This window comes from Oryctolagus cuniculus, chromosome 18 (assembly GCF_051225735.1).
Source record: "Oryctolagus cuniculus isolate XC-2025 breed Fujian yellow rabbit chromosome 18, ASM5122573v1, whole genome shotgun sequence".
NCBI classification, from domain to species: Eukaryota; Metazoa; Chordata; class Mammalia; order Lagomorpha; family Leporidae; genus Oryctolagus; species Oryctolagus cuniculus.
Genome location: NC_142884.1, coordinates 41232401 through 41249549, shown reverse-complemented (window position 1 = coordinate 41249549; position 17149 = coordinate 41232401). Strand labels below are relative to the sequence as shown.

At 48.1% G+C, this 17149-nt stretch overlaps 1 pseudogene; it reads left to right on the top strand.

Moving 5' to 3' along the window:
* Nucleotides 1–340: 340 nt before the first annotated feature.
* LOC100350206 (A-kinase anchor protein 8 pseudogene) lies at nucleotides 341–2011 on the top strand (annotated as a pseudogene).
* Nucleotides 2012–17149: the final 15138 nt, after the last annotated feature.

Below are 17149 nucleotides of genomic sequence, written 5' to 3'. Positions count from 1 at the left end.
CTCTCGCTCTCTTTAAAAAGAAAAAAAAATGAAGAAAGAAAGAAAAAGGAAGGCCGGCGCCGCGGCTCACTAGGCTAATCCTCTGCCTGCGGCGCCAGCACCCCAGGGTCTAGTCCCTGTTGGGGCGCCAGATTCTGTCCCAGTTGCTCCTCTTCCAGTCCAGCTCTCTGCTGTGGCCCGGGAAGGCAGTGGAGGATGGCCCAAGTGCTTGGGTCCTGCACCTGCATGGGAGACCAGGAGGAAGCACCTGGCTCCTGGCTTGGGATCAGCACAGCGGGCCAGCTGCAACACACCAGCCATAGCAGCCACTTGGGGGGTGAACCAACGGAAAAAGGAAGACATGGAGCAGGGCTATGGAGGCTACGGGTCTGGAGTTCAGGGCCTGCCAACCACCAGGGTTACCACAACTACAATTATTACCGTGCCCAGAACGCCTGCCACGTCTTGGGGTCATCTACAACTACAGCCCAGGCGCCTCCTGGGAGCCGTCCAAGGCCAATGATGGGGGCCCTACCGTGCACATGTCCTCTTTCGGGCCAGAGCCAGGTGACAGTTCTGACTCTCATTGCCAAGATCAACCAGCGTCTGATGTCCAAGGAGGGAGGCAGGGGCGGGAGCGGCGGCAGGGTGGGGAGGACATGCAGGACCCGGAGAGCAACTTCCACTCGCAGCAGTTCCAATCCTATGACCCCCGGCCCTGCACAAGGCCTATCGGCCCAACCACAGCTACGACTACGACCCAAGGGCCCAGCGCAACGGCAGCGTCGGTGGGCAATGCAGCGACTGCCCGGCTGTGGGCGGCGAGGGCTGCTCCCTCCACGGCTTCGCAAGCGACCGTGGACACGGCTGCTTCCCGGCCCCGAGCACCTCGGGCGCCTTCGGGCGCGGCGACCCCTTCCTGCCGCCCGCGGCCTCCTCTGAGCCTGAGCCACTGTCCGGTTCCTGTCCGGGCTGAACTACGGGGTGGCAGGGGGAGGCAGGGGCCCGGCCGCCCCTTGACCAGCAGGACCTGGCCTTCCTTCTCGCAGTCCACGGAGGCATGGCTGTGCAGGGGCGGGGCAGCTACGACAACGCCATGCCCTGCGGGTGCGGGCACGCGCAGGAGGGGAGGGCTTGACGGCTGTGGCCCGGTCAGCATGGGCAAGAAACGCGGAATGAGGACCCAGAATTCAAAGTGGCCCGCGCTGACGGCGAAGGAGACTTCTCTGAAAACGACGATGAAGAATTCGGGGGGTGAGGAGGAATTCTGTGACTCCAGGAAGCAGAGCGGAGAGCGAGACGACGAGGATGAAGACGAGAGAAGCAAAAGAGGAGAGACAGGTCGAGAGACAGGGCGGCTGCCAGGATCCAGTTTGCCTGTTCCGTGTGCAAGTTCCGCAGCTTTGAGGACACAGAAATCCAGAAGCACCTGCAGGGTAGATTTCATCGGCACCAAGCTGCCCGACAAGACGGTGGAGCCCCTGCAGGAATGCATCATGAACAGGAACAAAAAAATCGAGAAGCGCCAGGCAGGAGCTGATGGAGGAGAGCGCCAAACCCGATCCTTTCAAGCAGATAGGCCGGGAGCTGCGCACGGCCAGGCCTGCGGCGCTCAGATCCCCGCACTGCCAGGCCTGTGACACGCTGACCCCCGCGCGGCCGCAGCTCCTGCAGCTGCACCCGCACTCTGTGGACCGCATCCACAGCCGGAGCAGGTAGGTTCAAGAAGAGGAGTCTCCATGTGGCGAAGAGTCTTTTGGACAACCGACACATCATGAAGATGCTGGGCGAGGACCCCTTCACCAAGGAAGCCGTTGGTCTGGAATTGGAGACAGATGACAACCTGGACGGTGAAGACAGGGAAAAGAGCCCGGAGGAGGTGTCTGCCTTGGTCTTGGCCTAGGTGATCATCGCCGCCTTGCAGGCCCTGCATGGGGACGCGGCGCCCGATGCAGCTGGCAGAGAAACTCCAGCCGACTCGGCGGAGGCCCTGGCTGCTGGAGGAGCTGACAGCCTGCGGATCGGCAGCTGAGACGGGGGACGCTGCCGCCGCCCACAGCAAGGCCGCAAGTGAGGGGGTGAACCTAGAGGCCGAGGCCACTCCCTCCCCGAAGCCCAAGGGGCACAAACCGTTGCGGAGTGCAAAGCTGGCGCCCCTGCAGAGTGACTGGCGGTGCGGCGCTTTGCCCCTGTCTGGCAGAGCCGTGCTGGAGCGGGAAGCTGCAGCGCGCAGTAGAGCCCGCTTCCTCCTTCCCAGGCCGGCCCTCGCCACCGGCGCCCCCGCACGTTCCCGAGGGTGCAATCGTAATAAAATTTGGTGATTAAAAAAAAAAAGATTAATTTATTTGAAAGGCAGAGTTACAGAGACAGAAAAAGCCAGGAGCTTCTTTCTGGTATCCTACATGAGTGCAGGGGCCCAAGGACTTGAGCCATTGTCTGCGGCTTTCCCAGACACATTAGGGAGCTGGATCAGAAGTGGAGCACCCAGGACTCAAACTGGCACCCATAGGGATGTCAGCATCAGAGGCGGTGGCTTTACGGCTACTCCACAGCACTGGCCCCTATTTTTTTTTTTAAATTAGAATATATTCCAATTCTTGGAGCAATTATTAAGAATTTATCCTAAGGAAATAATCATAGATGCACACAAGTATTTAAATAATATAATGTGTAAAGTAACACTGATTCTACTAGCAAAATAGACACAAATGCAATATTGAATTTGTCAAATAAATTATGGGCACAATTATCTGTAAGATGAAATGCAACCCACTATAAAAATAAAAGAAGAAACACTTTATATTCTGATATGAGAAAAGGTCCAAAACATATTAAGTTGAAAAGGAAAATATTGGGGCCGGCGCTTTGGTGTAGCAGGTAAAGCCGCCGCCTACAGTACCGGCATCCCATATGGGTGTAGGTTCGAGTCCTGGCTGCTCCACTTCCAATCCAGCTCTATGCTGTGGCCTGGGAAAGCAAAAGAAGATGGCCCATGTCCTTGGGCCCCTGCACCCGTGTGGGAGACTGGGAAGAAGCTCCTGGCTCCTGGCTTCGGATTGGCTTAGCTCCAGTCATTGCGGCAATTTGGGGAATGAACCAGCAGATGGAAGACCAGTTCACTAGTTCACTCCCCAAATGCTTACAGCTGTCAGGGCTGGGGCAAGCTAAACCCAAGAGCCAGTAACTCCTTCCAGGTCTCCCATGCGGATGATAAGAACTCAGTACCTGAGCCATCATCTATTGCCTGTCAGGTACATTAAATAGGAAGCTGTATCAGAAGCGGAGACAGAGGTGGAATTTTATCCCAGGCACTCTGATATGGGATACAGGTATCCCAAGTGTAGTTTCAGTGAGAGAGAGACAGAGAGAAAGGTCTTCCTTTTGCCATTGGTTCACCCTCCAATGGCCACTGTGGCCGGCGCACCACGCTGATCCGATGGCAGGAGCCAGGTACTTATCCTGGTCTCCCATGGGGTGCAGGGCCCAAGCACTTGGGCCATCCTCCACTGCATTCCCGGGCCACAGCAGAGAGCTGGCCTGGAAGAGGGGCAACCAGGACAGAATCCGGCGCCCCGACCGGGACTAGAACTCGGTGTGCCGGAACCGCAAGGCGGAGGATTAGCCTAGTGAGCCGCGGCGCCGGCCATGTTTTAGTTTTTGAACTATGTAAATGTACTGTTTATCCAAAGTAATAGAAGTATGTTTATTAATACAAAAAGTTCATTATATATAAGGTAGTAAGTCACAGAATACAAAAAAAAAAAAAAAGAATGTGATGATATAATGGTTAATTGAAAACAAAGCTGTGTTTCCAACTTTTCTACAGTGCAAAAATATTACTTATATAAAACAATAACTAAAAAATGCATCGTGGGGCTAGTGCTGTGGTGCAGCTGGTTAAAGCCCTGTCCTGCGGCACCAGCATCCCATATAGGCTCCAGTTTGAGTCCTGGCTGCTCCACTTCAGATCCAGCTTCCTGCTAGTTTGCCTGGAGAGGCAGTAGAGGGTGGCCCAAGTCCTCCCATGCACCACATGGGAGACCGGGAGGAAACTCCTGGATCCTGGCTTCTGATCAGCTCAGCTCCAGCCGTTTTGGCCATTTGGGGAGTGAACCAGTGGATGGAAAGCCTCTCTCTTTGTCTCTCTCTCTGTATCTCTGTCTTTCAAATAAATAAAACAAATCTTTTTAAAAAATGCATCGTGGGATTTTACATACAGACTTTTTTTTTTAAACAGATGTATTTATTTATTTGAAAGAGTTACAGAAAAAGAGAGAGGGAGAGACAAAGAGAAAGAGGTCTTCCACCTGCTGGTTCACTCTCAAAACAGCCGGAACTGAGCCAGGTTGAAACCAGGAACCAGGAGCTTCATCCAGGTCTCCCACATGGGTGCAGGGCTCAGACCCTTGGGCCATCTTCCACTGCTTTTCCAGGTGCATTACCAGAGAGCTAAATCAGAAGTGAGCAGCCAGGACATGAACTGGTGCCCATATTGGATGCCGGCGTTAGAGACAGAAGTTTTACCTGCTAAACCACAATGCCAGTGCCTTACATACAGATTTATAAGAAGCTAAGTTTTATCATCTGAGGAAAATAATGCAAAACAGCCCTCCTTCTCAGCATGAAACAGGAAACCAAGGAGGAAGAAACTAAGAGATTGGAGATAGTTCCAGATAGCTTCTCTGACTGCTGTGGTCTGAATGTGGTCCCCAAAAGCACAAATTGAATCTCAATGGTCATTGCAATAGTGCTGTCTGTCCTCTGTGTCCTCAAATTCTGTTGGCCACCTGCAAATCAAAAAACAACTTTTTGATTGCATCTATACTAAGTGTGGGTTTCTTGTCATTATCCCTTGAACAATGCATTGTTATCAAGTTATAGTGTTTACATTGTCCTGCGTTTACAAAAGTCATCAAGAGGTGATTTGGAGTACACAGGAGGAGACGGGCCAAGCTAAACTCAACAGCTAAACCCAAGGTTACCTGCAAATACTACACTGTTTTATATAAAAGCCTGGTGCATCTATGGATCCTAGCGTCTGCAACAGCTCCTGGAATCAATTCCCCTGGAATTGCATTGCGAGGCGGGGCTGCTAGGAGGCTGTCAAGGCAGGTGGGTAGAGTGGTGATGGAGGGGACAGGGTCCTTAGGGAGGGGCCGGGAAGGGAGGCGCTGCTCTCTGCTGCTCTTCCACCACACAAAGCACAGTGTTGGTCCCCTTTTCCTTGCCCTTCCATCCCTTCTGCCTCATGAGCTTGCAGCAAGAAGACCCTCATCAGACAACAAATGCTGTCCTGAGCTGTTCTTTGTAAGTTATGTAGTCTGTGCTGTTTGTTATCGAAGTACAAATGGACTAAGACACTTTCCTTCTCCTTGCTCGAGGCCCCACCATCAGACGGAAAGACTCCTTGAAAGTGAGCTCCACATCAAGGAAGCGGGATGAGAGGGATGGAGGATGGCAGGGGATCCAACAGGGACATAAGTGATGTCTGGCAGTGCCATTTTCCATGGTGTAGAGGTTGACATTTCTATGGAAGCACAAGGTATGCCTATAAAGCAACACAACACAAATGTATTTTAACATACAAGAATGCAAACATATCAAACAACAAATTATCTCACCCTCTAAAGTAATCACTGTAATCACTTCAGAAGGATGATCATTAAATCTAACAATGTTCTCCTTGACAAAACAATTTGGAAATGTCATTAAGCACCTTTGTTTTATTTATTTTTATTTGTTTGTTTTCGTCTTATTGAAAGCACAGAGATATTTCATCCGTTGATTCATTCCCCAAAGGCTGGCTATAGCTGGAGCTGGGCCAGGGCAAAGCCTGGAGCCCAGAACACAGTTCAGGTCTCCCATGTGGGTGGCAGGGACCCGAGTGTTTGCACCATCATCTGCTGCCTCCCACAGCGTGCATTCGCAGGAAGCTGGAATGGGGAGCAGAGTCAGGAGTCAAATCCAGGCACTTACATGTGGGATGTAGCATCCTAAGCAATGTCTTAACCATCATTCCAAATGCCCAATACGATCTATCTATCTATTTATTTATTTTTATTAGACAGGTAGAGTTACAGACAGTGAGAGAGAGAGACAGAGAGAAAGGTCTTCCCTCCATTGGTTCACTCCCCAAATGGCCACTATAGCCGGCGCTGCACTGATCCGAAGCCAGGAGCCAGGTGCTTCTTCCTGGTCTCCCATGTGGGTGCAGGGACCCAAGCACTTGGGCCATCCTCCACTGCCCTCCCAGGCCATAGCAGAGAGCTGGACTGGAAGAGAAGCAACCGGGACTAGAAGTCGGTGCCCATATGGGATGCTAGCGCCGCAGGCGGAGGATTAGCCATGTGAGCCACAGCGCCGGCCCCTATCTATTTATTTTTTAAAGATTTATTTTATTTATTTGAAAGACAGAGTTAGAGGCCGGCGCTGCGGCTCACTAGGCTAATCCTCCGCCTGCGGTGCCGGCACACCGGGTTCTAGTCCCGGTCGGGGCGCCGGATTCTGTCCTGGTTGCCCCTCTTCCAGGCCAGCCCTCTGCTGTGGCCCAGGAGTGCAGTGGAGGATGGTCCAAGTGCTTGGGCCCTGCACCCGCATGGGAGACCAGGAGAAGCACCTGGCTCCTGCCATCGGATCAGCGCGATGCGCCGGCCGCAGCACGTCGGCCGCAGCGGCCACTGGAGGGTGAACCAATGGCAAAAGGAAGACCTTTCTCTCTGTCTCTCTCTCTCTCTCACTGTCCACTCTGCCTGTCAAAAAAAGAGTTAGAGAGAGAGGGAGAGACAAAGAGATCTCCCATACACTGGTTCACTCCTCAAATGGCCACAACAGTCAGGGCTAGGCCAGGCAGAGCCAGGAGTCTCCTCCAGATCTCCCACATAGGTGCAGGACCCCAGTGACTTTGGCTGCTCTCTGCTGCTCTCCCAGGTGCATTAGCAGGGAGGTGGATGGGAAGTGGAGCGGTTGGGATTCAAACCAGCACCCATATGGGATGCCAACATCGCAGCAGCAACTTTGCCCACTATACCACAACACCAGCCCCCAACCCTATCTATATATTTTAAATATCTTTAGTAGTGCTAAATCTTCATTTATAGATGAGAGAGTTGATTTTTTTAAAGGCAACAAAATTTGGGGCTGACGCTGTGGCACACTAGGTTAATCCTCCACCTGTGGCACCGGCATCCCATATGGGTGCTGATTCTAGTCCCGGCTGCACCTTTTCCGATCTAGCTCTCTGGTGTGGCCTGAGATAGTAATGGAAGATGGCCTAAGTCCTTGGCCCCCTGCTCCCACATGGGAGACTCAGAGGAAGCTCCTGGCTCCTGGCTTCGGATGGGCGCAGCTCCGGCTGTTGCAGCCACTTGGGTAGTGAACCAGCAGATAGAAGACCTCTCTCTCTGCCTCTCCTCTCTCTGTGTAACTCTGACTTTCAAATAAATAAATAAATCTTTTTTAAAAAAAAGCAACAAAATTTATTCTATGACAAGATTGAGATATACAGTGATGTACCAGTTATCTATTGCTGCATGACCATCCAAAAACAACAGTCATATATTTATATTTAGTGCATGAGTCTATGGGTTGGCATTTGGGGCTGGGCTGAACTGTGTGGTTCTTCCTGTTTTGTCTGGGCTCACCCATAAATCTGCAGTCAGCTGCTAATCGGTTGGCAGGTAGGTTGAGGGAAGGCCTCACTGACATGCCTGGCAATTGACTCAAAGCTTGATTGAGGTGACACAGTGACCAGCCAAGTGTCTCAAGTCTGGCTAGCCTGGACTTGTTCACATGGCAACTCAGCAGGTTCCAAAGGAGAAAATAGACATGTGCCAAGGCTTCTTAAGGACTGCACTTGGAACTGGAACATCACTCTGCCATATTCCCGGGGCCAAAGCAATGCACAAGATCAGCCCAGATTCAGGGGATGAAAAAATAGACCCCATGTTCTAATGGGAGGAACTGTAAAGTCACATAGCAAAGGGGCATGAACACAGGAAAGGAACTGCAACCATTTTTGTAATCTGAAATGAGTGTAATTTGGTTGATTTTGGGATTTCAAAAAAACCTGCATCTAGGGGTAGGTGTTGTGGCACAGTGAGCTAAGCTGCCACTTGGGACAGCTGCATTGGAGAGCCTAATTCAAGTCCCAAATACTCTGTTACTGACCCAGCTTCCTCCTAATAGGCCTGAGAGGCAGTGTATGATGGCTTAAGTACTTGAGTCTCTGCCACCCATGTGGGAGACTTGGGTGGATTTCCTGGCTCCTGACTTAAGAATGGCCCAGCCCAGCCCCAGCTATTGCAAACCAGCAGGTACATGATCTCTCTGTCTCTTCCTCTCTCTCTCTATCACTCTGCCTTTCTAATAAATAAATAAATCTTTTAAAAACAATAGTAAGCCTGAGTCTAAAGTCTGATTGCATGGATACAAGCCTCTTAGGGACACTTCAAAAGAGTATGGAAATATCTTTTTAAGTAAAAACAGAATCAGCACCACTGATAGAAGTACATGCCCCTTTCCCACTTGATAACACTCGCTCTGGGAGCCAACACTCATCCAAGGTCTCCATTCCGGTTTAAAACATTAGTTTTATTATTTTATACACACAGTGTTGACATATCTTTAAGGAAGTCCTGACTTTAATTTTGAAATTCATGCAATTATTCTAAAATATCTTTGTAATGTTTCTAGATTGGCTATACTACCACTGAAATTCAACTTCAGACTTGGAATCAGTATCCAAAATCACATATAACTGCATGTAAATCACATGGTAAAGTTTCAAGAATCCAGAGAGGATTACATATAAAACAACCAGCACGCAGCCAAGCTACTGAGTTTTTATTTATTTTTTTTTAAATATTTATTTATTTAATTGAAAGGCAGAGTTACAGAGAGGGAGAGAGAGAGAAAAAGAGAGATCTTCCTTCCACTGGTTCACTCCCCAAGTGGCTGAAATGGCTGGAGCTGGGTTGATATAAAGCCAGGAGCCAGGAGCTTCTTCGGGGTGGGTGCAGGGGTCCAAGGACTTGGGCCATCTTCTGTTGCTTTCCTCTGCACGTTAGCAGGGAGCTGGATAGGAAGTAGAGCAGTGGGGACTCAAACTGGTGCTTATATGGGATGCCAGCACCGCAGGTGGCTGCTTCATCCCTTACACCACAGCACTAGTCCCACTACTAAGCTTTTTTTTTTTTTTTTTTTTTTTTTTTGACAGGCAGAGTTAGACAGTGAGAGAGAGAGACAGAGAGAAAGGTCTTCCTTCCGTTGGTTCACCCCTCAAATGGCTGCTACGGCTGGCGTGCTGCACCAATCCGAAGCCAGAAGCCAGGCATCTCCTCCTGGTTTCCCATGTGGGTGCAGGGCTCAAGGACTTGGGCCATCCTCCACTGCCCTCCCGGGCCACAGCAGAGAGCTGGACTGGAAGAGGAGCAACCGGGACAGAACCGGCGCCCCCAACCGGGACTAGAATCCAGAGGATTAATTAGCCTAGTGAGCTGTGGCGCTGGCCAACCACTACTAAGTTTTTAAAAGCCTTTTGAAGGGGCTGGCTTTGTGCCTTAGTGGATGAAGCCACCATCTGCAGCTCCAGCATCCTATATGGGCACCAGTTTGAGTCCCAGTGCTCTACTTCCAAGTCAGCTCCCTGCTATGGCCTGGGAAAGCCACATAAGATGGCCCAAGTCCTTGGGCCCCTGCACTCACGTGGGAGCCCAGAGGTAGCTCCTGGCTCTTGGCTCCTGACTTCAGATGGCCCAGCTCCAGCTGCTGCGGCCAGCAGATGGAAAATTCTCTCTCTTTCCCTTTCCCTCTGTAACTCTGCCTTTCAAATAAATAAATAAACATTTTTTTGAAAAGGCTTTTGAAGATTAACAATGGAGCCCTGCATTGCAAAATACACAAGTTGGTGTCACCAAAATTCATATGCTGAAGTCTTACCACCAATTAATAGTAAAAGAGGTGGGGCTTTGGAAGGTCACGAGGGTTTTGCCCTCTTGAATGGATGAATGCCCTTAGAAAAGAGGCTGCAGGGAGGCTGCTGAGTAAGGAAGGTGACATCTATGAGGTACAGGCCCTGGCCAGACACTGAGAGTGGACAATCTACAGAAAAAAAAAAGGTTTATTTTGACAGCTGGTTCTGCAGACAGGGCAGTCCAAAAGCATGGTGTCAGCATCTATTCCATTTCTCAGAAGGACCTCATCTGTTTCAATTCCTTGCAGAAAAGGGAGGGCAGGTGGGCCCACATGAAAGAGAGCTCAGGTGGAGGGAGAGGAAGCAAGAGAAAGAGGAGACAGCCAAACACTGTGGTAGCAATCTACCCACAGTAACTAACCCTCGCCTGCCCCAGAGAATGGTGTTAATCTATCCAGCAGAGCTCCATATCCGTGACCCAACCACCTCCCATTGCTGCTGCACTGGGGACTTCTGGAGGTCACGTTCAAGCTATAACAGTGCATGTGTGTGACATCATCAGTCACGTTATCCAAACCAAACTTTGGGGGAAGGGGCCCATTCTACCTTTTCTGAGTTGTCACACATATTTGAAGAGTAATTTTCCTATTCATTGAAAGGAAGAGATAAACACTTATTCCTTTCTATGCTATTACCATTTTCAATACTTCCACAATACTTCACTTCTAACACCAGATTTATGGGGGGTTTTCTCCACACTACTCAACTCCCCAACTTTTGGGAAAACAACTGAGTGAACTGAGTGAATTCAGTTATGACACTAGCTGGTGTTGGCAGAGACTCTACTGATCAAAACTCAGTCTTGGAGCCGGCGCTGTGTTGCAGCAGGTAAAGCTGCCACCTGCATTGCTGGCGTCCCAGGTGGGCGCCAATTCGAGTCTCAGCTGCTCCACTTCCAAACCAGCTCTCTGCTATGGCCTGAGAAAGCAGTAGAAGAAGATAGCCCAAGTCCTTGGGCCCCTGCCCCTGCGTGGGAAACCTGAAAGAATCCCTTGGCTCTTGGCTTTGAATTGGTGCAGCTCCAGCCTTGTGGCCATCTAAGGAGTGAAACAGCAGATGGAAGACCTCTCTCTCTCTCTCTCTTTCTCTCTCTCTCTGCCTTTCAAATAAATAAATAAAGCTCAGTCCCACAATGCTCCTGCTTCTTGAGATACCAATCACAAGCAATGGGCCCCAGTTCTCCACTTGGCTACAAATCAGGGATTCCTATGACTTCCTCTTCAGGCTTGCTCATTTGCTAGCTAAGTGAACTTGGGAAAACATGCACATTTCCCAGTCTATGCAACTCAACAGCACATGAAGCAGCGCATAGGGTGACTTCCGGGTACAGGAGCTTCTGTCCCTGTGGAGTTGGGGTGTGCCATCAATGTGTGCTCCAGCCCAAAAGCTCTCAGAACCCTGTCTTCCTGGGTGTTTATAGAGGTTTCTTTGCATAGGCATAATCAATTATATCTTTGGCCACTGGTGATTAAACTCGATCTCCAGCTCCTCTCCCTTCTCCAGAGTGGGTATCTTGGAAGTTCCAACCTTCTCGTCACTTGGTTTGGTTCCCTGGAAACCAGCCTCCGCCTTGAGGCTGTCCAAGAGTCCACGGCCGCCAGTCATCATTTTATTAGCATACAAAGACATTTATCAGGTAGGAGATTCCAAGGTTTTAGGAACAGTATGTCAGGAGACAAGGGGCACCAAACATCCAACTACCCATGCACACACACACTTATTGTCATGTGTCGATGGAGCTTTTCATACAAATTTATGGAGTTCTGTTGACTCTTTTTTTGGTGTGTACTTCTATGCATTCCAAAACAAGCATAGATTCATGTCAGCACCACCACAATCAAGATAGAGAGTAGACCTATCACTCCAAAATTTCTTCATGCTGCTTTCTGATAGCCGAACTCCCCCTTAATCCTAACCATTGGCAAACACTGATTCTCTCCCTCCCCACAGTTTTTCCTTTTACAGAATAACATCCAAATAGAATCATACAGTGCATAACCCTTTGAGAGTGGCTTTATATTGTTTCTACTTTTGTAACGCATTTTAGGCTCACTCATGTCGAGTAGACCCGTGGTGTCTATTGTTGAGCAAAATCCCATTGTATGGCTGTATCACCATTCACTCATTAGAGATCATGCAGCTTATTTCCAACTGTGGGCAATTATGCTATACATACTTTTACTCAGTGTTTAAATGATAAACTTCTATAAAAACCTGTACGGTTTTTATGATCAACATTAATTTTTATTTCTCTAGGGTTGAAGTTGCTGGATTGTATGGTTAAGTACATGTTTAACTTTCTAAAACTTGGCAAACCATTCTCCAAGGGATTTGTACCATTTCCCCCCTTCCACCAGAAATGTATTAGAGTTCCAGTTCTCCACATCTTCACCAGTAGTTGGTTCTGTCACTTTTTTGCATCTTGTTTTTGGGGTACTCTATTGAAGGGGTTGATTTTTATCTTCTTGTTATTTTGTTGCATCTCACTGTGGTTTTCATTTACATTTTTCTAACTACTATCGATGTCAGGCATTAATCGTCACATATTAACTGGGCATCTGTAGATCTGTTTTGGTAAAAGATCTGTTCAAATCTTCTATCCATTTTAAATTGGGTTATTTGTATTCTTATTTATTCAGTTTAAGAATTCTTTATATATTTGGATACAAGTCTTCTGCCAGAGATTTCACGTTTTGAAAGACAAAGAAAAGTACTATCAAAAGTGTCAGGAAAAGCATAGTAGGGACAAGTAAATCTACATTATTTTATGATAAAGTTAAAAAAAAGCATGACAGTTTTTAGAAGAACTCACTTATAATACAGGTATTAGAAAGATGACATCACTGTTAGCAACCTCAGGTTCTTTGCTTCATTTGCAAATAGCAATGGACAGGAAGCCAGTGGGCAGCCCAGGCAAGGTTTATCGGGGGCTTATGCTCAGGTGCAAGGAGACAGCACAGGGGAGGAGGTCCCGCAACCGGCTCTCTGACAGGAGCGGAACAGGTGTTTTACGGGGCCGAGGAGGCCTAATGGTTTCCCCTGGTCACACGGCACTTCAATCTGCACCCAGCCTGCAGCTCAGGCCCCAGCCCCACAGCGCACAACACTTCAGTTTGCACCCAGCTCAGTGTTCTGCACAAGTGCTGGTGCTTTTTTGTTTTGTTTTGTTTTTCCACATAATACACTCAAAATGACAGTATTACTCAGTACCGCCACCCAGGAACATCACATATGGATCACATTGGGCTATTCTGGGCAGGCTTGCAGGTTGGGGGAGTCCCTAACAGGGCAGTAAGGGGTCTTTTGCTATTAGGGTCTGGACACTGCTTGTTCCTGCTTGGTTTGGAACTGGTGGTGGGGTAGGGGGATGGGATTCATGTCAGGTTGGGAGGGGCTTGATGTGGTGAGTCCTGCTTCTAGCCTGTCTCATCATGACAGTGAATAATGTTATCTTACCTGAACACAGTAAAATCCAATGTGACATTTTGTAATGATTTAAATGTTCAAATTTACATTCTATTTTGATACATATGCTTGAAGATCCTCATATAAAAGATCACATTTTACTTTTTTAAAATCTTTGTTTATTTGAAAGGGAGAGAGAGAGAGAGAGAGAGAGAGAGAGAGAGAGAGAATCTCCCATATGCTGCTACTCTCCAAATGCCTAAAACAGCCAGGACTGGCCAGGCCAAAGCCAGGAGCCATGAACTCAGTCTGGGTCTCCCATGTGAGTAAAAGGGATCCAAGTACTTGAGCCTGCTGCCTCCCAAGATGGGCATTAGCAGGAACCTGGAGTCAAGAGCTCAGCCATGACTTTAACTCAGCCATTCTTCTATGGGATGCACGCTTCCTGAGGGGCATCTCCACCACTACACCAAGGACCACATTTTTTAAAAAGATAGCAAGGATGAGTGTTTGGCATAGCTGTTAAGATACCATATCCCATACCAGCTCAAGACCTAGCTCAATTTCTCATCCACTTTCCTGTTAATGCACGTAGGAGGTAGCAGGTGATGGCTCAAATACCTTGATCCTTGCCACCCATATGAGAGAATCAGATTGAATTCCTGGCTCTGTGCTTAAGCCTGGCCCAACTCTGGCTGGTGCAGGCATTTGGGGAATAAAGCAGAAGATGGAAGATCTCTCTCACTCTCACTCTCTCTCTCTCACTCTCACTCTCTTTCTCTCTGCCTTTCAAATAAAATGAAAATAATTTATTTAAAAATAAAAAAGAAGAAAATTTTACAATGAACTAAAATAAACCCTATTTTTTTTCTCTTTTTCAATATCATTAAGAAAGTTTTAGAACAAAGGCATTATAAGCCAAACCCAAGGAAAGTCTGATAAAATAAATGAGGAAAATAACAAACCCCTCTGGCTTGTACATTCAGCAGTGTTTGTTGTGCGTGGGTGAAGCAACCCTATCAGTGTCCTAGCCTTGTGGCACCTTTCAATTCAGGCTTTGATAATCAAGTTCACAGTGCTTGTGGGCGCGTGGGTGGGAGGGCAGGTGGGAAGAATCACTATGTTCCTCAAGTTGTACCTATGAAATGCATGAAGTTTGTATTCCTTAAAAAAAGGTTTCTGGGGAAAAAAAGGAAAAGAAAGTGGATTTTGTTATTTTGCTGACATGTCTAAACTAAAGTTAAAAGAAGGTAGAATGTATCCATTAATGAGATTTCCAATGAGACTTCAGAAGCTGGTTTGGGTGGGATATGGGGGCGGGGATCAATTCCCGCTTCAGGGACTTTGCATCTGGGATCCTACAGCCTTGAAGGATCCCCTCAAAACGCAGCCAGGACAGAACCCCCACCCTCTGCTCTTCCTCTTCTTTTGAGCGTTTCCCACACGCAGTACCACACTAACGCTGTTCTCTACTTTATTTATTCATTTTTTCAAATCTTTTGGCACTATCAAATAAAGATTCTTTGTTTTTTGTATGTCTTGCCCCAACCCCTAATGGATTGTGAATTCCATAAGAACAAGGAATTTTTGTTTTACAGTTAAGCTAAATTTATTTTATAATATTTATTTAATAGTTTTTATTTATATGAAAGCACAGCCAGAGAGAGAGCGAGAGAAAGAGAGAGAGAGAGGGAGAGAGAGAGAGAACCAACTGCTGGTTCACTCCCCAAATGCCTACAATAGCCAGGAGCTGAGTCAGGTCAAAGCCAGGAGCTGGAACTCAACCCGGGTGTCCCAGTTGGGTGGCAAAGACTCGAGGACTTTTTGTTTTCAAAGATGTATTTATTTGAAAGGCAGAGCAACAGAGAAATAGGGAGCAACAGAGAGAGAGAGAGAGAGAGAGATCTTCTATTCGCTGACCCATTCTAAATGCCCACAACCAGGTCTGGGCTTAAACTAGGAGCCAGGAACTCCATCTGATCTCCTACATGGGTGGCAGGGACCCAAGTACTTGGGCTATCTTCTGCTGCCCTCCCAGATGCCTTAACAGGGAGATGGTTTAGAGTAGGCAGGGCTTGAACTGCCATTTAGAAACAGGATACAGCACCCGAAGCTTAACCTGTTGTACTACAATGCCTGCCCAGGATTTTGTTTGTTTTATTCATGACTGTATCTCTAGTTCCCAGCACAGTATCTGACACAGAGGAAGGAATCAACAAAATTTTTTAGAAAAAACTGAATGGGATCACAGTAAATATTGAAGAGGACCCACAGATGGACCTTAACAAAATCGCTGGACAATTTCTGTACATACTCCCTTCCGTGCACCTGAGACGAACCCTTTTGCTCTATAGAGATGACACAAAGGCAAAGCAAGGGGCTGTATGTGAGGAGAGATACGAGGCTAGACAAGCATAAGGTTTACCTTTTTAGGTTTACCTTTTTATATGCAGTATCCTCCACCCACTAAGGCAGTGTTAAGGCTAGAAGGGCTCTGATGTTACACACCAGATTTGAATCTCCTGCCTGCCAACGGAATTTAGGCACATTTCTTATTTAGCCTTTCATGGTACATGTGGTTGACATTCCTTACAGCATGGCTGACATTGCAAAGATTAAGATGATTCGTGTAAAATTACATAAATATGTCTGCTCAGAGTTACTTGTTTTTTCAGTACTCCATGAATGTTGTGCACTGATAAATATTTCAAAAAAATTAGTAGGCCGGCGCCGCAGCTCACTAGGCTAATCCTCCGCCTAGCGGCGCCGGCACACCGGGTTCTAGTCCCGGTTGGGGCGCCGGATTCTGTCCCGGTTGGGGCGCCGGATTCTGTCCCGGTTGCCCCTCTTCCAGGCCAGCTCTCTGCTGTGGCCAGGGAGTGCAGTGGAGGATGGCCCAGGTGCTTGGGCCCTGCACCCCATGGGAGACCAGGAAAAGCACCTGGCTCCTGGCTCCTGCCATCGGATCAGCGCGGTGCGCCGGCCGCAGCGCACCGGCCGCGGCAGCCATTGGAGGGTGAACCAACGGCAAAAGGAAGACCTTTCTCTCTGTCTCTCTCTCTCACTGTCCACTCTGCCTGTCAAAAAAAAAAAAAAAAAAATTAGTAACACAGTGTATTTAGAACAAAAAACTGTCTGCAAAGTAGGGTTCAGTTCTTTCCAGAGAATCAGGAGACAATTATTGGAGAGTAGGAAGAAACATGGAAAAATTTCCCACTACCTTTCCTCTATCAGATGTTGTATAAGAAATGGAAAAAAACAAAAGATACAGAAAGATTTGTTTATTTTCCTTCAAAGTTGCTTTCAGTAGTAACCAGTAACCACGTCAGACTCCACACTAAGGTTAGAAACCACTTTGGGGCTGGTGCTGTGGTGCAGCGGGTTAAAGACCTGGCCTAACTCAACGTCATCCCATATGGGCGCTGGTTCTAGTCCCGGCTTCTTCTCTTCCAATCCAGCTCTCTCCTATGGCCTGGGAAAGCAGTGGAAGATGGCCCAAGTGCTTGGGCCCCTGCACCCACGTGGGAGACCTGGAAGAAGCTCCTGGCTCCTGACTTTGGATCAGTGAAGCTCCGGCCGTTGCAGTCATCTGGGGAGTAAACCAGCAGATGGAAGACCTCTCTCTCTCTCTTTCTCTACCTCTCTTTGTAACTCTGTCTTTCAAATGAACAAAATAAATCTTTAAAAAAAAAAAAAAAAAAGAAAGAAACCATTTAATTTGTTAGTTTAGGGGTAGGTAGGCACTGAATGACCTGCATGGATAGAGATAAGAAAGTCGAGTTCAGGGTGAGATCA